Source organism: Gobius niger (genome assembly GCF_951799975.1).
Source record: "Gobius niger genome assembly, chromosome: 22".
Taxonomy (NCBI): domain Eukaryota; kingdom Metazoa; phylum Chordata; class Actinopteri; order Gobiiformes; family Gobiidae; genus Gobius; species Gobius niger.
In genome coordinates this window covers 17,298,251-17,312,250 of record NC_136873.1, presented here as the reverse complement: position 1 = coordinate 17,312,250, position 14,000 = coordinate 17,298,251, and positions in this window count along the sequence as shown.

Genomic DNA, 14,000 nt, shown 5'->3' with positions numbered 1-14,000 from the left:
TGCAGTCAGTGATCTGTTCCCCGCTGCATGTGACAGGGTCAGGGGTCAACAACATGCACATGATGCCCCCGTGATTAATGAACCCACTGTGGTGACTGAAGTCTGTGCCTGCAGGGCTGGGTTCACTCAGGAGACTTAGAGTTGAAAGTGTAGCCACAACATGCGACGGTGGCGCAGATGGTAGAGCGGGTCGTTTCATGATTGGAAGGTTGGGGGTTTGAATCCCGCCTCCTGAAGGTGCATGATGCCGTTGTGTCCTTGGGCAAGACACTTCACCCACCATAATAGCCAGAGCCTGTGCTGGCCCTTCTGGGGCCCTAAGCAAAAATCCACACGGGGGCCCTACAGTAGCGTCCCATGGCTATTCGACGAAGAGAGAATCCATTTATAGTCAAAACAGTTCCACTGTTCCAGGGCAGAAGCAGAACATACAGACCCCTGTGTGAGGACCACTAACCACTAAGCCACTGTGAGACTGGGATTTAGGGCAACTACTAGTCTATTTCCCTTTTTAAAATAGTAAATGGCAAATGGTCCCATTCTCTCACCTCTGGTCCCTGACCCACAGGGGAACCGCTGATTTAAAACTAACTGAAACCTGCTCCTGACGGTTGTTTCTGTCTGACCGCTGAGAATTAGCCTGTGAGTCGCCCAAACCGTTTTAGACTGTGCACATTCAGAGAACCAGAGTTACTGTAAGTTACTGTGCTCACGAGAACCATGTGGATTCAACTCAACAAAAAGGCCACAGAGAACGGCTTTTTACTCTCGTCTGCTCGCCAAACTACTGTCCTGATGCTCTAGACTCACCAGACACAATAAGAAGAGAGTGGAGGGGACAGATTTAAAAAAAAAAAAACTCCTTCAAAGGGAATGCTTTATACCCTCAAGGCTATGGAGTTTCCAGGCCTCAATGGAGAATTACATTTGTCATTATTTTTGTAAAATGTATGGGTTTAATCGTCATCTCGCACAAATTATTATTCACATTTCTCTGTATGGTCTTGTAAAGAATGTACAGAATAGTGTTTTACATTTTACATTGTACAAGAACACACCTTGGACAGCACTGGTCACATGTGAGACATGTGACCAGTGCTGTAAGCTTATAGCTGTACAGAGGCAGCCATCTCGAGCGTCCCGGAGGAAGGCCTAGAGCCGAAACGTGTTGGCAATAGGTGTGTTCAAGATGAGCCAGACGGACGCAGTTTTGACAGCCGACTGCAGACGCACGGCACCGGTTAGATGTCTGTCCGACTTGTCCAGACGGGCTCTGATGTCACGGGCACGTGGGGCACGGAAAGATCGTGAGACCCCAAAGATCGTGAGACCCCAAAGATCGTGAGACCCCAACGAGAGCGGCCGACTCGATCAGCCGCTGCATCTCTCCAGAGGCAACTGCAGCGGCTCCACGGCCCCGTCCTTTCCTTGGATGTAACTGTTCTGATTTGGGGCTACTGCAGTTGGTCAGGTCTCAGGTTCAGCAACACTGAGCCCAACGTCTGCTCCATGATGAAGACACAAGTAAAACTGAAACTGAAACAGAGTCAAAGCAGCAGCTGTGGTTTGAAGTGCCTTTCCCGAGCCCAGGCATTCGGATCAGAGGAATTACACGCTTTGGATGGATGGATGGATGGATGGATGGATGGATGGATGGATGGATGAATACTCTGCTCTTCAGGCTGTAACCTTTTAGATTTGGGTAAAGCCGAACTGGAGAAAATGCACTTGGTTAAGGCAGGGGTTAAGAGTTCAGTATTTGTCTTAAGGTCGTGCTTTCTGGTCTTCCCAAAAAGAGTATCTCAGGTTTACAACTTTTACAAAACTCAGCAGCTCGTGTCCTGACGAAGACCAGGAGGCGGGACCACATTACACCGGTTTGAGAATCGCTGCATTGGCTCCCCGTGTGTTTCAGGATCGATTTTAAAGTTCTTTTAATGTTTTTTAAATGTCTTAATGGTCTTGGTCCTTCTTATCTTTCAGAACTGCTTTTACCTTACGAACCTTCACGACCCCTTCGCTCCTCCTCAGGGGTCTCCTAGTTATTCCTAATGTCAACAAAAAGACTCATGGTGAGGCGTCTTTCCAATATTACGGCCCTCGCCTCTGGAACCACCTGAGGAGGAGCTCAGGGCTGCAGAGAACGAAAATGTTTTTAAGAGCAGGCGCAAGACCCACCTTTTTAGCTTAGCCTTTAACTGACTAATCTATTTATTTAATCCTAATATATATATGTACATATATGGGAGGTTGTCCCAGGCGCATTGTTTTAAATGTTGTAATCTGTAAAGCACTTTGTGATACCTTTCGGTATGAAAAGCGCTTTATAAATAAAGTTTGATCGATTGATACTCACTACTGCCACCTCAGGTCTGACGTGTGACTGCACCTTCTATATTAAGCTCGTGCATGACGGCACTTCGGACCGAAGTAACAGCTTTTTTGAGTGACAGAGGAGGATTTCAGAGGCAGTTAATCTACACATTAGGACATGGCTGGAACATGTCGGGGGAGGAGAAGTCTGTATAGTCCCTTTAAAGGTTTTTTTTGCTGGTGTTTGGTATTAACTTCAAACACATCTTAATCACTTTGTTGGTTTATCTGCAACAGAATATTCAAAGTTTCCATTGGTGTGTCTCAGTGCTTCAACACATGCACTAACCCCCCCCTATATGTTTGCCTTCTATTATCAGCAGATTCCACTTGGCTGACCTGCAGGTTTGTGAGTTTCTGTTTGGGTGGCAACATTGTGCATGTGCCGGGGGTGGTCCAAGGCCGTGTTGTTTCTACAACAGACCGTGTTTTGGAGTGGAGTCGCTCAGCTGGGAGACGGTAGCGTGGCCCTGTTAGCGTGTAAACCTTTGTGTAAACATGTGGAAGTGGGACAGTAACGCGCTCCAGCCCCAGAGGTCACCGGGCCGTGGCTGATGTGCCGACCACTCAACCACAGCGGCGCTAGCTCAGTCCCCAGGTCTGAAGAAAACACAGTTAAATCTATTGTACATGTTGAATTATTCATTATTAAGGCGAGACACTGCAGGTGAAACTTTTTAAATGTAGAGATATCAATTTGAATTTTATATTGTCATGTGAAAATAAGGCCTTTTATGCCTAAAAAGGCCCCAAATTTCCCATATTTTTGGCAACGAAATCTGAATAAAGGCGAGGGTTTATCCGATGGCTAAGACCAATTGGGAAATGAACACAAAATACACATGTTCCAACGAAACGAGCAGCATATGCAAGTCTGGATTTTTAGTGGATTGTGAGCCTTTCCCAGAAAACATCCCTTTCAATAATTATCGACTGAAAAAGCAAATAAAATGTAAGAATATGTTATGACTGCTATTTGAGGAAAATATAGTATTTTACTTTCCTGTCCAGCCGTCCACTCAGGCTTTTTGTTTTTTAAATCAGGACCATCTGGAACAAATTGATCATGTTAATTCTGAAAAATACACCATAACTCATGGTGTCCCGCAGGGATCTGTTCTTGGGCCAAAATTATTTATCATGTACATTAATGACATCTGTCAAGTCCTTAAGAACATGCAGTGTATTTTGTTTGCTGATGACACCAGCCTCTATTGTTCTGGACAAAATGTTGAACAGTTAATGCATACAGTTGAAAAGGAACTAGAATTGCTAAAAAGATGGTTTGACTATAATAAATTATCAATGAATGTGAATAAAACAAAATATATTATATTCGGTAATAAGAGAATTGATAATCCAACAACACTAAAAATTAACCAAATGGAAATTGAGAGGGTGTGTCATACAAAATTTTTGGGAGTACATGTTGACGAAAGACTAAATTGGAAAGTGCATATAAATTATGTGAAATCAAAAGTATCAAAAATAATTGGCATATTGTGTAAAATCAAAGCAGTTGTAAATCAAAAATCACTCCATTTATTATACAATGCTCTCATTCTTCCATACCTAAATTATGGTGTGGTACTCTGGGGGAATAATTATAAAAGTACAATCCAACCCATTTTTATCCTACAAAAAAAAGCGGTCAGAATAGTCAGCTATGCAGATTATAATGCCCCAACAAATCCTTTGTTCATTAAATTAAAAATACTAAAACTACACGACTTAGTTGATCTTGGCACAGCTATTGTTATGTATAAGGTGCATAACCATAAGCTTCCTGAATGTATACAAGAAAGGTTTAAACCCAGAGAGACTGGCTATAATCTCAGAGGAACTCATATCTATCAGAAAAGAGCATTTGGAACAAACACCAAAGCCAGATGTGTCTCAGTCAGAGGAGTAAACGTCTGGAATAGTCTGAATGACACCTTAAAAAACTCAACATCCTTAAACGCTTTCAAAAAAATGTTCAAATCTGATGTAATTAGCAGTTATAAGGCACTAGCGCAAACTCGCATATAAACTCTCCTGTGTACATTATATTTTGTTTTTACGTTACATTATTGATTGATGTGTGACTTTTGCGAATTCACTTTGTAACTAATTGATATAGAAACATAATCATTTGTCCTCATCTTGCAGATGATAAAACTGCTGTAGACTCTAAGTTGCTATAAGTTGCAATAGGGTTTGGCTTTAGATAAGTGTTTCACTTCAGCCAAAACCCTTTTCAGTCATTGTTTCTGTGTTTTCATGTTTTGGAGTAAATCGTGTCTGTGTGAAGATACTGACTGAAATAAACTAAACTAAACTAAAAAAAAAAACTAAAACTTTGCTCACAGCTAATCAAATCTCCAAAGATTTTATATCAAGCAAAAGTCAAATATTTTCTTAAATGACCTTAAAAAGAATGTACCTGCTTCATCGTATAACAGCATTTTCTTCCTAACAGTCATTGATTTAAACGTTCGTGTTGAATTCTGCTGCGTTTGACATCTGAACAGTTGCTAATGACTCCTTGTATCCTCAAGTTTTTGTTGGGAAAAAAAACCTTATGGACTCATCTTATATGGCGCTTTTCTACCTTTGTCAGGCTCAAAGTGCTTTACCGTCACCCATTCACTCACCAGTGTACGCAGACACTGGAGACAAGGAGGGTGAAGTGTCTTGCCCAACAGTGCGCACTTTCAGGAGCTGGGATTACAAAATAGGCCTTTCTGATTGGTTAATACGCTTGTCAATCACACCCATTGGGAACTTGGAGAAATCACCCTGATCCCAGACACACGTCTTTGTAAAGAGATTAAAAAAAAGCCTTTATTGAGCTCACAATGGAAATATTGACTTGTTCCATCAGCTCTCAAGAGACACACAGGGGGTGCAAAACAGACAGGAAATGTGCAAACAAGCAACAGTAACTACTAGAGGTATAGAAATATAATAGTCAACATTGGCAGTGCAAAGTTTACAGTATTTGACATAAGGGGCCAGATCGTGTACTTCTTAGCGCAGGCTGTAGAGAGGACGACTGCGCAGACGGGTGGAGCTCCTTGCAATCTTCAGTGTCATACCTGGCGCAAAAAGTGGGCAGGACAGGAGGGGGGGACAGACTCCCATTGCGATGTTGTGGTGCCGCCCCCTCCCCATGCTTTCCCCAGACCTGCGGAAGGCGGTGGGGTTGCGAGGGGGGGGGGTTCTCCTGTAAACGCGTAACATGCATGATGCAGAGCGCAATGTTTAATAAAGATTAAAGAAATAAAACAGCTGCAGGATTCTTGGAGCGGCTGAATTGGAAAATAAAAAAAGTTGCTCTGCGCCCTGTGAAATGTGCTTCTTTCTTTTGAACTGAGCTGAGGCTACACACGGAGCATCATCAGGAGGTAAAGACTGACACACGATGGAAATGTCTCCTTAAAACGCAGATTGGACGTGGTGTTGTGGCACTTGAGGCGTGTGTGGTTTATTTATGGAAAACTGTTTTGGTGTTAGGGGTGTGCGCGTTGATCTACTGTATCAAAGTAAACCCGTGCGTAACCTACGCTCAAACAGACTTTTCAAGGCAATTTTGCTTTTGTTTTCAATTTGACGTCGATTCTAAGGAAGAAGACAAGGCAGAGTGATGTAAAGAGGAACATAATGTGAAGGTTGCCACAGAAGAGCGGTTCCAAGTGCTGCTTGTAATGAACCACGTCAATGTTGTTTTGTGTCCTGGCGCCTTACCATCTGAGAACCACGGAATCAACCCATGCTGTCCCAACAACGTTCAGCATAAATGAAATGTGCACTTGAGATCTTTTTGAATGACTGGCATTTATTCCTCACTCCTCTCCTCTCCTGGCCCGGTCACTGCATGAGGATGTGGCTGCTGAGCTGGCTCCGGGCCGGTGGTGGAGGAGTGCTGGATTTGGGAGTGTAGGCCTCACAGTGGGTGGTGGTGTAGAGCGCAGCCGCCGCCGGGAACTTGATGTTGGTCTTTGTGATCAGCAAAACGGAGAAAAAAAACCAAGTTAGAACTTCGTCATGTCATGTGTTGTCATGTTGAAATCTGACCCTCTCTCCAGTGCAACATAGAGGCTGTACCTTTCTTTATCACGGGAAATAAATGGATTGACCTCAGACCATAACTTTACAACTTTGTAACTCACTCACCATGTGCTGTGATGATGAAGAAGGCAGTGGCTTGCTGACCGGGAGACTGATGTAGTCTTCCTGCGTGATGGAGAGATTTGGCCCTTGATCTGCAAAAAAACATGGACAATGATACATTTTGGGTAAAGATGTGAGGATGTCCAGATTATTCATCTTAATAATGAACTATCTGACTCTTTAAAGGATGTTTTTCTGACAGCTCCGTAAAATGCCTCTCGCAGATTAATGTCTTGTTGCTGCATGATGCTGAAATTTAGTAACTGAGCACCATGATGTCTAACACCAGTTTTTAAAGTGTATACCGTAAATTCTCTAATACTGGCCTGTATTCCATTAGAGGCCGGGTCTCTAACAGAGGCCGGGTTCGCGGCTGGCGGAGGCAAATTAAAGCCGGTCTCTAAAACAGGCCGGGGCTTCTATTAGAAACTATAGCAGTAGAAATATTCCACATGTTAGGAATTTGTCTCATACTGGTGTAAATGAAAACTCACGTGCAGGAAGTAAACAAACGGGAACCCGGGCCGAGGGGGGGACGCTGCGGAGGAGCTGATCCGAGCGTAACTTTGACACAGATTTAGCCACTTTTCAAACCTACTGTGATTATGTTTGGAAACAGGGCAAACAGCAAATGTCGTGTTACCCTCCAGGGTTTTAATAAAGTCACCATTGCGTCTTCAAAGCACGTCCAGCTGCTCCGTGTGCAGGTCAGTCCCACGCCTCAAAATAACTCCTCCCATCAGCGCGAGCGTCTCGTCTTCTCTCGGGTCAGTCTCATGATCGATCACAAACACAAACACTCCGTCTAAACTCGCCTTTTACACAAGATAACAACAAATAATCCGGTCCGCGGTAAAAACGAAACAGAAACCTGCAGTGACACTGATGTCAAAGCTCCGCTAACAGCAACGAAACACTTCCTGTTGTCCCGACAAAATAAAAGGCGTCAATGTTCCAGCCGCTGGGAGAGGGTTTGAAATGTTAATTAATAAATTTACCTAATATTTTTGGTGCAAATGGACACAAATCTTGTTTTTCTTCATTTTCCTGGTCGTCGTTTTGCTCCAATGGAAATAAAGGCCTGTCTCTAATTGTGGCCTGGTTCCAATAAAGGCCTGGTCCTAGATCCCCTTGAGTAAATAAAGGCCCCGGCCTATATTAGAGCATTTACGGTATGCAGCTCAATGCTCAATTGCATAAAAATTTAAATGCATGCTATATGCAAAATGTTAAAATTCGAATCGCAATATGTGTCCGACTAATCGCAATTAGGTCTTGCTGCCCAGTGCGTAACTTTACCATTTTAATATGACAACTGAACACTGGAAAACCCGATAAAAGGGCGTGTCTTTGGTCAGACCTGGTCCGGACAGGATGCCACTGGGAGCAAAACAAGCCGGTCCGTCGCCCTCCGCCCCTGCTCTGCCGATGTAGTGCTCTGCGTTGGTAGTACTGTAGTAGGCGGCCTGCAGACCGGCTGGACTGAAGTACACGTTGCTCCTGGTCATCAAACCCGCGTCAGTCTCTGGACGCTTCTCCGGTTTCATCTGCGGGGGGGAAATTCCAAGCCACGAACCTTAACACTCTGTCCGTGTGGATTCAAAGCTCAGGAATAACTTTAAATGTCAGTAAGACCGTGTCCTTTGAAAGAACTGCATCTGACAAACGATGGTCAAGATCACAAGACCAGCCAAGCTTTAGAATCCTACAGGACTGTTTACCAATCCACACGGAAAATGTGTTTATGTAGCAATGATTTTCTCTCATCTCAGTTACTGCATAACCTTTGCATAACCTTTGTATAACCGAACAACCACAACAAACAGGCCACACTGAGAATGATTTACAACAGAGCTTTAAAAATACTAACTAGACAAAACAAATCTGTCAGAATACACCATAGTGGAGAACTGCAGAGCATTTACTTAAAGAGGCGGTATTCTGCTTTTTTCAATCCCATAGCACCAGTCTATATCACACTACAATGATGAGCAAACCTTCTGTTGGTCTGTAAATGCAGTAAATTAGAATAACTGCCTTGTATAAAATGTCTCTCTCAAAATGGCTGTAGTGAATGTCTTGAAATAGGCCTCTGTCTCTTTAAGAACCTCTGACCCTTTCCGACACGCCCCCTCCACACGCTGTCTGTGGCATCAGTGGAGAGGGGGTTCTGCTGAGGAGCAGTGGGGGCGTTCCTAGGAGGACTCAGGCAAAGCTATCCCTAAAATGGCCGCCATCACATCTAAAAACACGCCGTCTGGAGCCTGACGCTGCTCGCTCTCCTCACTTTGCAAACTTACAGACTGTCACTTTAATACCAGCGCTCGAGCGGGACCCATCAATTTATTCTCTCTCTCTTGGGACAAGGACAGTGTTTAACTCACAGTGGGACAAATAGTAATGGTGTTGTTTTTCACACTCTCTCGTCCAAGCAATGCAATAGTGGAACCACACCCACATACCTCAGTGAAGGCGGTGCTGCTGACGGTGTGGGACATCCTCTCCTGGACTCTCCGCGGGTCCATGTCGCCCTTGGGCACGGAGCTCAGGTTTCGACTCTTCCTCACGTGCACCACGGGATCTGCAAGCACACACCTATGATAAAACTCTAGAAGGGAAATAGCAAAGGCGGGCCAGACGTCTCGAGACTGCCGGATTAGCCAAATTCAAATTGAAAGTAGGAATTAAGTAAAAAATAATGGTCATAAGTTTAATTGAATTCAAGTTTTTAAAAACACAGTGGTCATTTTGGAGCCCAGATGTAACACGAGGAAGTCCATCTGTGTTTTTGTAAGAACATTTGAATGTGCTTTGAATGCGAAACCCCGGCTGACCTGCAGTGTGCTGTCCGTAGGCTTCTCTGGAAGTGCAGGACCAGGACTGTGTGGACGTGTGGCCCAGATGGAACTGCCGGTTTGTCGTTAGCACAGGTGAGCTGCAGACACATGTTAGAAGGTGTTTCAAGTTTTAGTATATTCTTTATTCGGGAGTTTTAAAGGAACAGGCCACCGTTTTTACATACTGAGATATGTTCTTACCTTAGCTTTGACGAGTTCCTTAGGACCTGTCTGATCTTCCCCCGTGCCTTCAGTCACGTAAACACAGCGCAGACGGCGTTAGCATTTAGCCTCTCCCTCTCTCCTCTATAGCTCCAAAACAGGTAAAGATAGAAGCTAAATGCTAACGCCGTCTGCGCTGTGTTTACGTGACTGAAGGCACGGGTGAAGACCAGACAGGTCCTAAAGAACTCGTCAAAGCTGAGGTAAGAACATATCTCAGTATGTAAAAACGGTGGCCTATTCCTTTAAGCTAGATCCCTTAGCCTAGATATTTTTTTGGTGTAACTCCAAGCAATGTACAGAATTATACTGAAACCGTTAACAAAAATAACATTTCCAGTGCCACATCTCTCCTTTAGTCGGTACTGCGTGTTGCATCACCATAAAAATATTCCAGCACATCACTTTTCCAGCCTTCATTTCTCAGATCTACTAGAAGTGCGAGTTTGTGGAAGAGTCTGGCCTTGAAACTGTATAGATTCCCCCTTGTGGCGTATCGGAGAGTGCAGAAGATGGAAAGAGATTACAAAACAGAACAGCTCTCCATGTTTTAGCATAAATAGCATTGAAGAAAATTTGTGAAAAATGCGGAATAGTCTGGGGGAAAATGGGGGGAAATTGTGGCAATAATAAGGAAAAGAAATTGGAAAAAATAGGGAAATTAGGGGGGAAAAAAGCGGCAAGTTGTTTTCATCCGCCAGCTGAAAGTTAAAATGTTAAGAGAGGCAACTGGCCCAAAGCCTGATCATGGTTTAGGCCAAGCCACGTGAGTTTAGGGGGTGTGAAGTGAATGTTTACCTGTAAACTTTGGGCCGGGTGAATGACGCAGAGTGTGTGGTCTGTTGCTCACAAGTTCTCTCATCCCCCAGAGAAACAGTGGATCTGTGTTGAGACTGAAACGCACACAGCAAAGGGCGCGGACGTAAGGAAAAGGTGCACGTGTGAAGTAAAAGTAGCATTCATTGGGACCCTACCTTTACTGCGGTCTGACCTGGGGCGAGTGGCTTCGGCTCAAACGCACTCTTGTGGAGGGACTCGTAAGTGTGGAGACGTCCATCTCCTTTTAATGTGGGGATGGAGAGATCTAAACACACAGCAAGTCAAGGAAAATGATGTCATTAAACAAGGGTTATTATGGGGGGGAGGTCTCCTGCTGGTCCCAGAGTCAGGGCTAAACATGATGAGGCTGTATTCTAGAGGTCGACCAATATCTCGCCCCATATATATATCGGGCTGAGTTTTTACTATACTGATATCATGCCGATAAAAGGCTGATGTCTCTTTACAGTGGTAGAGACTTTGTGTAGAGACTTGCCTTGGAAAGAGCTCAGTCAGAGCCTTAAAAGTCCTATATCATGCAAAATCAACTTGTTGTTCTGCTATTTCCTTAGAGTGTTTTTTGGCTTCATTCACGCAGTTCTCAGCAATCCTCCTGAATCCTGAAAACACACCCACTGAGCGTCTGAACAGATGTCATGTTTGCACTGAAAGCTGAGAAGACGGAGCTCTTTCTAACCTACTCTGGACACGCCTGTTCTTTTTTCTTACCTAACGATAATGTCACGGACTTTATTCAACCTGCCAAAGAAGAGGCCACTCGTCAGAAGTTGTTTTTTTTAACTCCGGGATTCCGAGTGTTTTTCTGTGACTGTCTCTGATGGATGTTTGGTGAACCTTCGCCAGAATCAAAGCGGATTAACTTTTAGAACCAACGTGAGTCCCATCACGTAAACAGCGATAGAACAGAGCGGTGAGTCAATCCAAACGCGTTTTAGCTTGTGTGTGTTAGCTTGTGTGTGTTAGCCATTTATAAAGCTGTGTTGTAGATGTCAACTCCTTATAACTGCATCGTAAAGTAACTTCACTCATTGCTGTGGTATTTTCATTTCTACTACGGTAAAGTTGTATGAGCGGAGAGAGGGGGCGGAGTTAACTGAATCCAAGCATTGTGAGTTCTAGGTTTGAAAAGTACCTCCAGAAAATACTTATTTATTTATTTTATTCATCACAAAAATAAGTGCTCCATAGTGGCAGTGGTACAATATATCATATAAATGCCTATACCTATACAATGGCTAAAAATAGCAGGATACAGATCCTTTAAGAGACCTCCCACAACTTCCTAGACCACAGGCTGAGAAACATCGCAGCAAAAATTGGTCACGTTTATACACCTCGTAAGTGCTGATTGTATTTCATATATTTTATGTTGTACCTTTTGCATGTAACTTGATTTTTGTCTTTCAAACGAGCTCCCTCTGAAGCGCCGACGAAACATGAATGTCCTGAATAAAGCAGCTCTTTGCCCATAACCAAGCGCCCCCTGCTGTCACAGTTTAACACTGTTACATTTTGGAATTTAGCAGCATCATCGGCCAAAAACATCACCAATGCAATTAGGTTCATTAGATTTATAGTAATGATGACAATATGTTTTTATAGCCAGACCTGTGGGGGTATATCGGCATCGGCCAAACAAAATCCCCAAATATCGGCCTGAGAAAAACCCATATCGGTCGACCTCTACTGCATTCCAGTTTTACGCAGCCAAGATCTGGAATAGACTGTCTCACATCTACGGGTGAAGATGTGAGACAGTGGCCTAGTGCAACAAACAACACTGATGAATGACAGTCAAGGCCGTGGGAACCCAGGGTGCTGAGGGCGCTGCAGCAGCCCCTGGTGGATAGTTTGTGAACTGCAGGCAATAGTAACCCCTTAACTCCCACCTGAACCGAGCACATTTTCTCCAGTTTGGCTTTACCCCAGTCCAAAAGCTTCTGGAAAAAAGGTGTGAAAATAGCAACAAAACTGAGACGAAAACAAGGATGAAAATGTGAGAAAAGTGAGAAAACATTGACGAAAAAGTGACAAATAAATTACAAAAATGGACAAAAATTTGACAAAAAAGTGAGAAAAATTTGACGATAAATTGAGAAAAAATTGACAAAAAGTGACAAAAAAGTGAGAAAAAATTGACGAAAAAGTGACAAAATTTTTACAATCATTTACAAAAACTTGAGAAAAATTTGACGATAAATTGAGAGAAAGTTGACGAAAAAGTGACAAAAAAGTGAGAAAAATTTGACGAAAAAGTGACGAAAAATTTACAGAAATTGACAAAAAATTGACAAAAAATTGACAAAAAATTGACAAAAAATTGAGAAAAAAATTGAGAAAAAAATTGGGAAAAAATGGACGAAAAAGAGATAAGAATTTGACCAAAAAATGCGAATAATTTGATGAAAAAGTGACAGAAAATTGAGAAAAAATGACAAAAAAGTGAGAAAAATTTGACGAAAAATTGAGAAAAAATGGACGAAAATGTGATATTCTTAACACTTTTTCGTCCAATTTTTCGTCAAAAAAGTCACAAAAATTGGACAAAAATGAGACGACTCCCCAACAAAAAAAGTGAGGAAAAAAATCTGATGTGAGGAAAAAGATCAATTTAGTTTTGTAGGCCTTTCAAATGAGGCGTTACACTGGCCTACAGGATTTGGGTAAAGCTGAACTGGAGAAAATGATCTCGGTTCAGGCGAGAGTTAAGAGGTTAATAAATAGGATTCATGCACAGAAAAAGTATTTTGTGGGTAAATTTTGTCCCTCAGCGCCCCCTTACTAAAATATCTTCCCACGGCTCTGGTGGTAGATAATGGAGATTTCCCATGGTCCTCATCTTTCCAGTTGTAGATTGTTTCTAGCTGATATAACTCATTAGTTCTAAAACCCATTGTGCAGAATATTTTGTAACATACCTGGCCCTAACGCCGCCCGTCTGTCCACAGAGGAGCTGTGTGGCGTCGGGTAAGACTCCTGATGAGTAGACCGGGTTGGCTCCTGTAGGCCTATGTGTCCCAGCTTGAAAGACGACCCTCGCTGATCGACCCCATCAGTCGGCCGGAGGCGCTGGGTCTCCGTTACCTCAGGCTGGAAGGCGCTGTTCGACGTGACAAAAGCGTCGTGCCCAGAGCTGGTCGGCATCTTGAAATTAGTGACTAGTTTCGTCCAGCGAGAAATCTGGGGCCTTGGCTGGACGGGGTGAGCCTTGTAGGACGGCGTAGCTTCGGTGTCGGCCTCCCCGATGTGCGCGAGGTCCTTCGGGAGGATTTGTGCTAGCTTAGGCTTGCTCACTGCTTCTGGCTTCTTAGCGCACAAAGCCTTGTAGTCCAGTTTGTAAGAAGGAATGGACTCTTCTGGATTGTTCTCGTGCCAAAAGGGAATATTTGTGTTTAAATATCGTAAGGACTGCTGCTTACCGCTGTCCAGCTTGGCCATGACGGGATGTCGGGTGTCTTCTTCAGGCTGAGAAGCACAGGAGGGGAGCTAGTGTGGTCAGGTGAGAAATGCTACAATGCCTCACCATGGCGACGGCAGTGCTGTGGAACCATGGATCTGATACTGTGGCCAAGC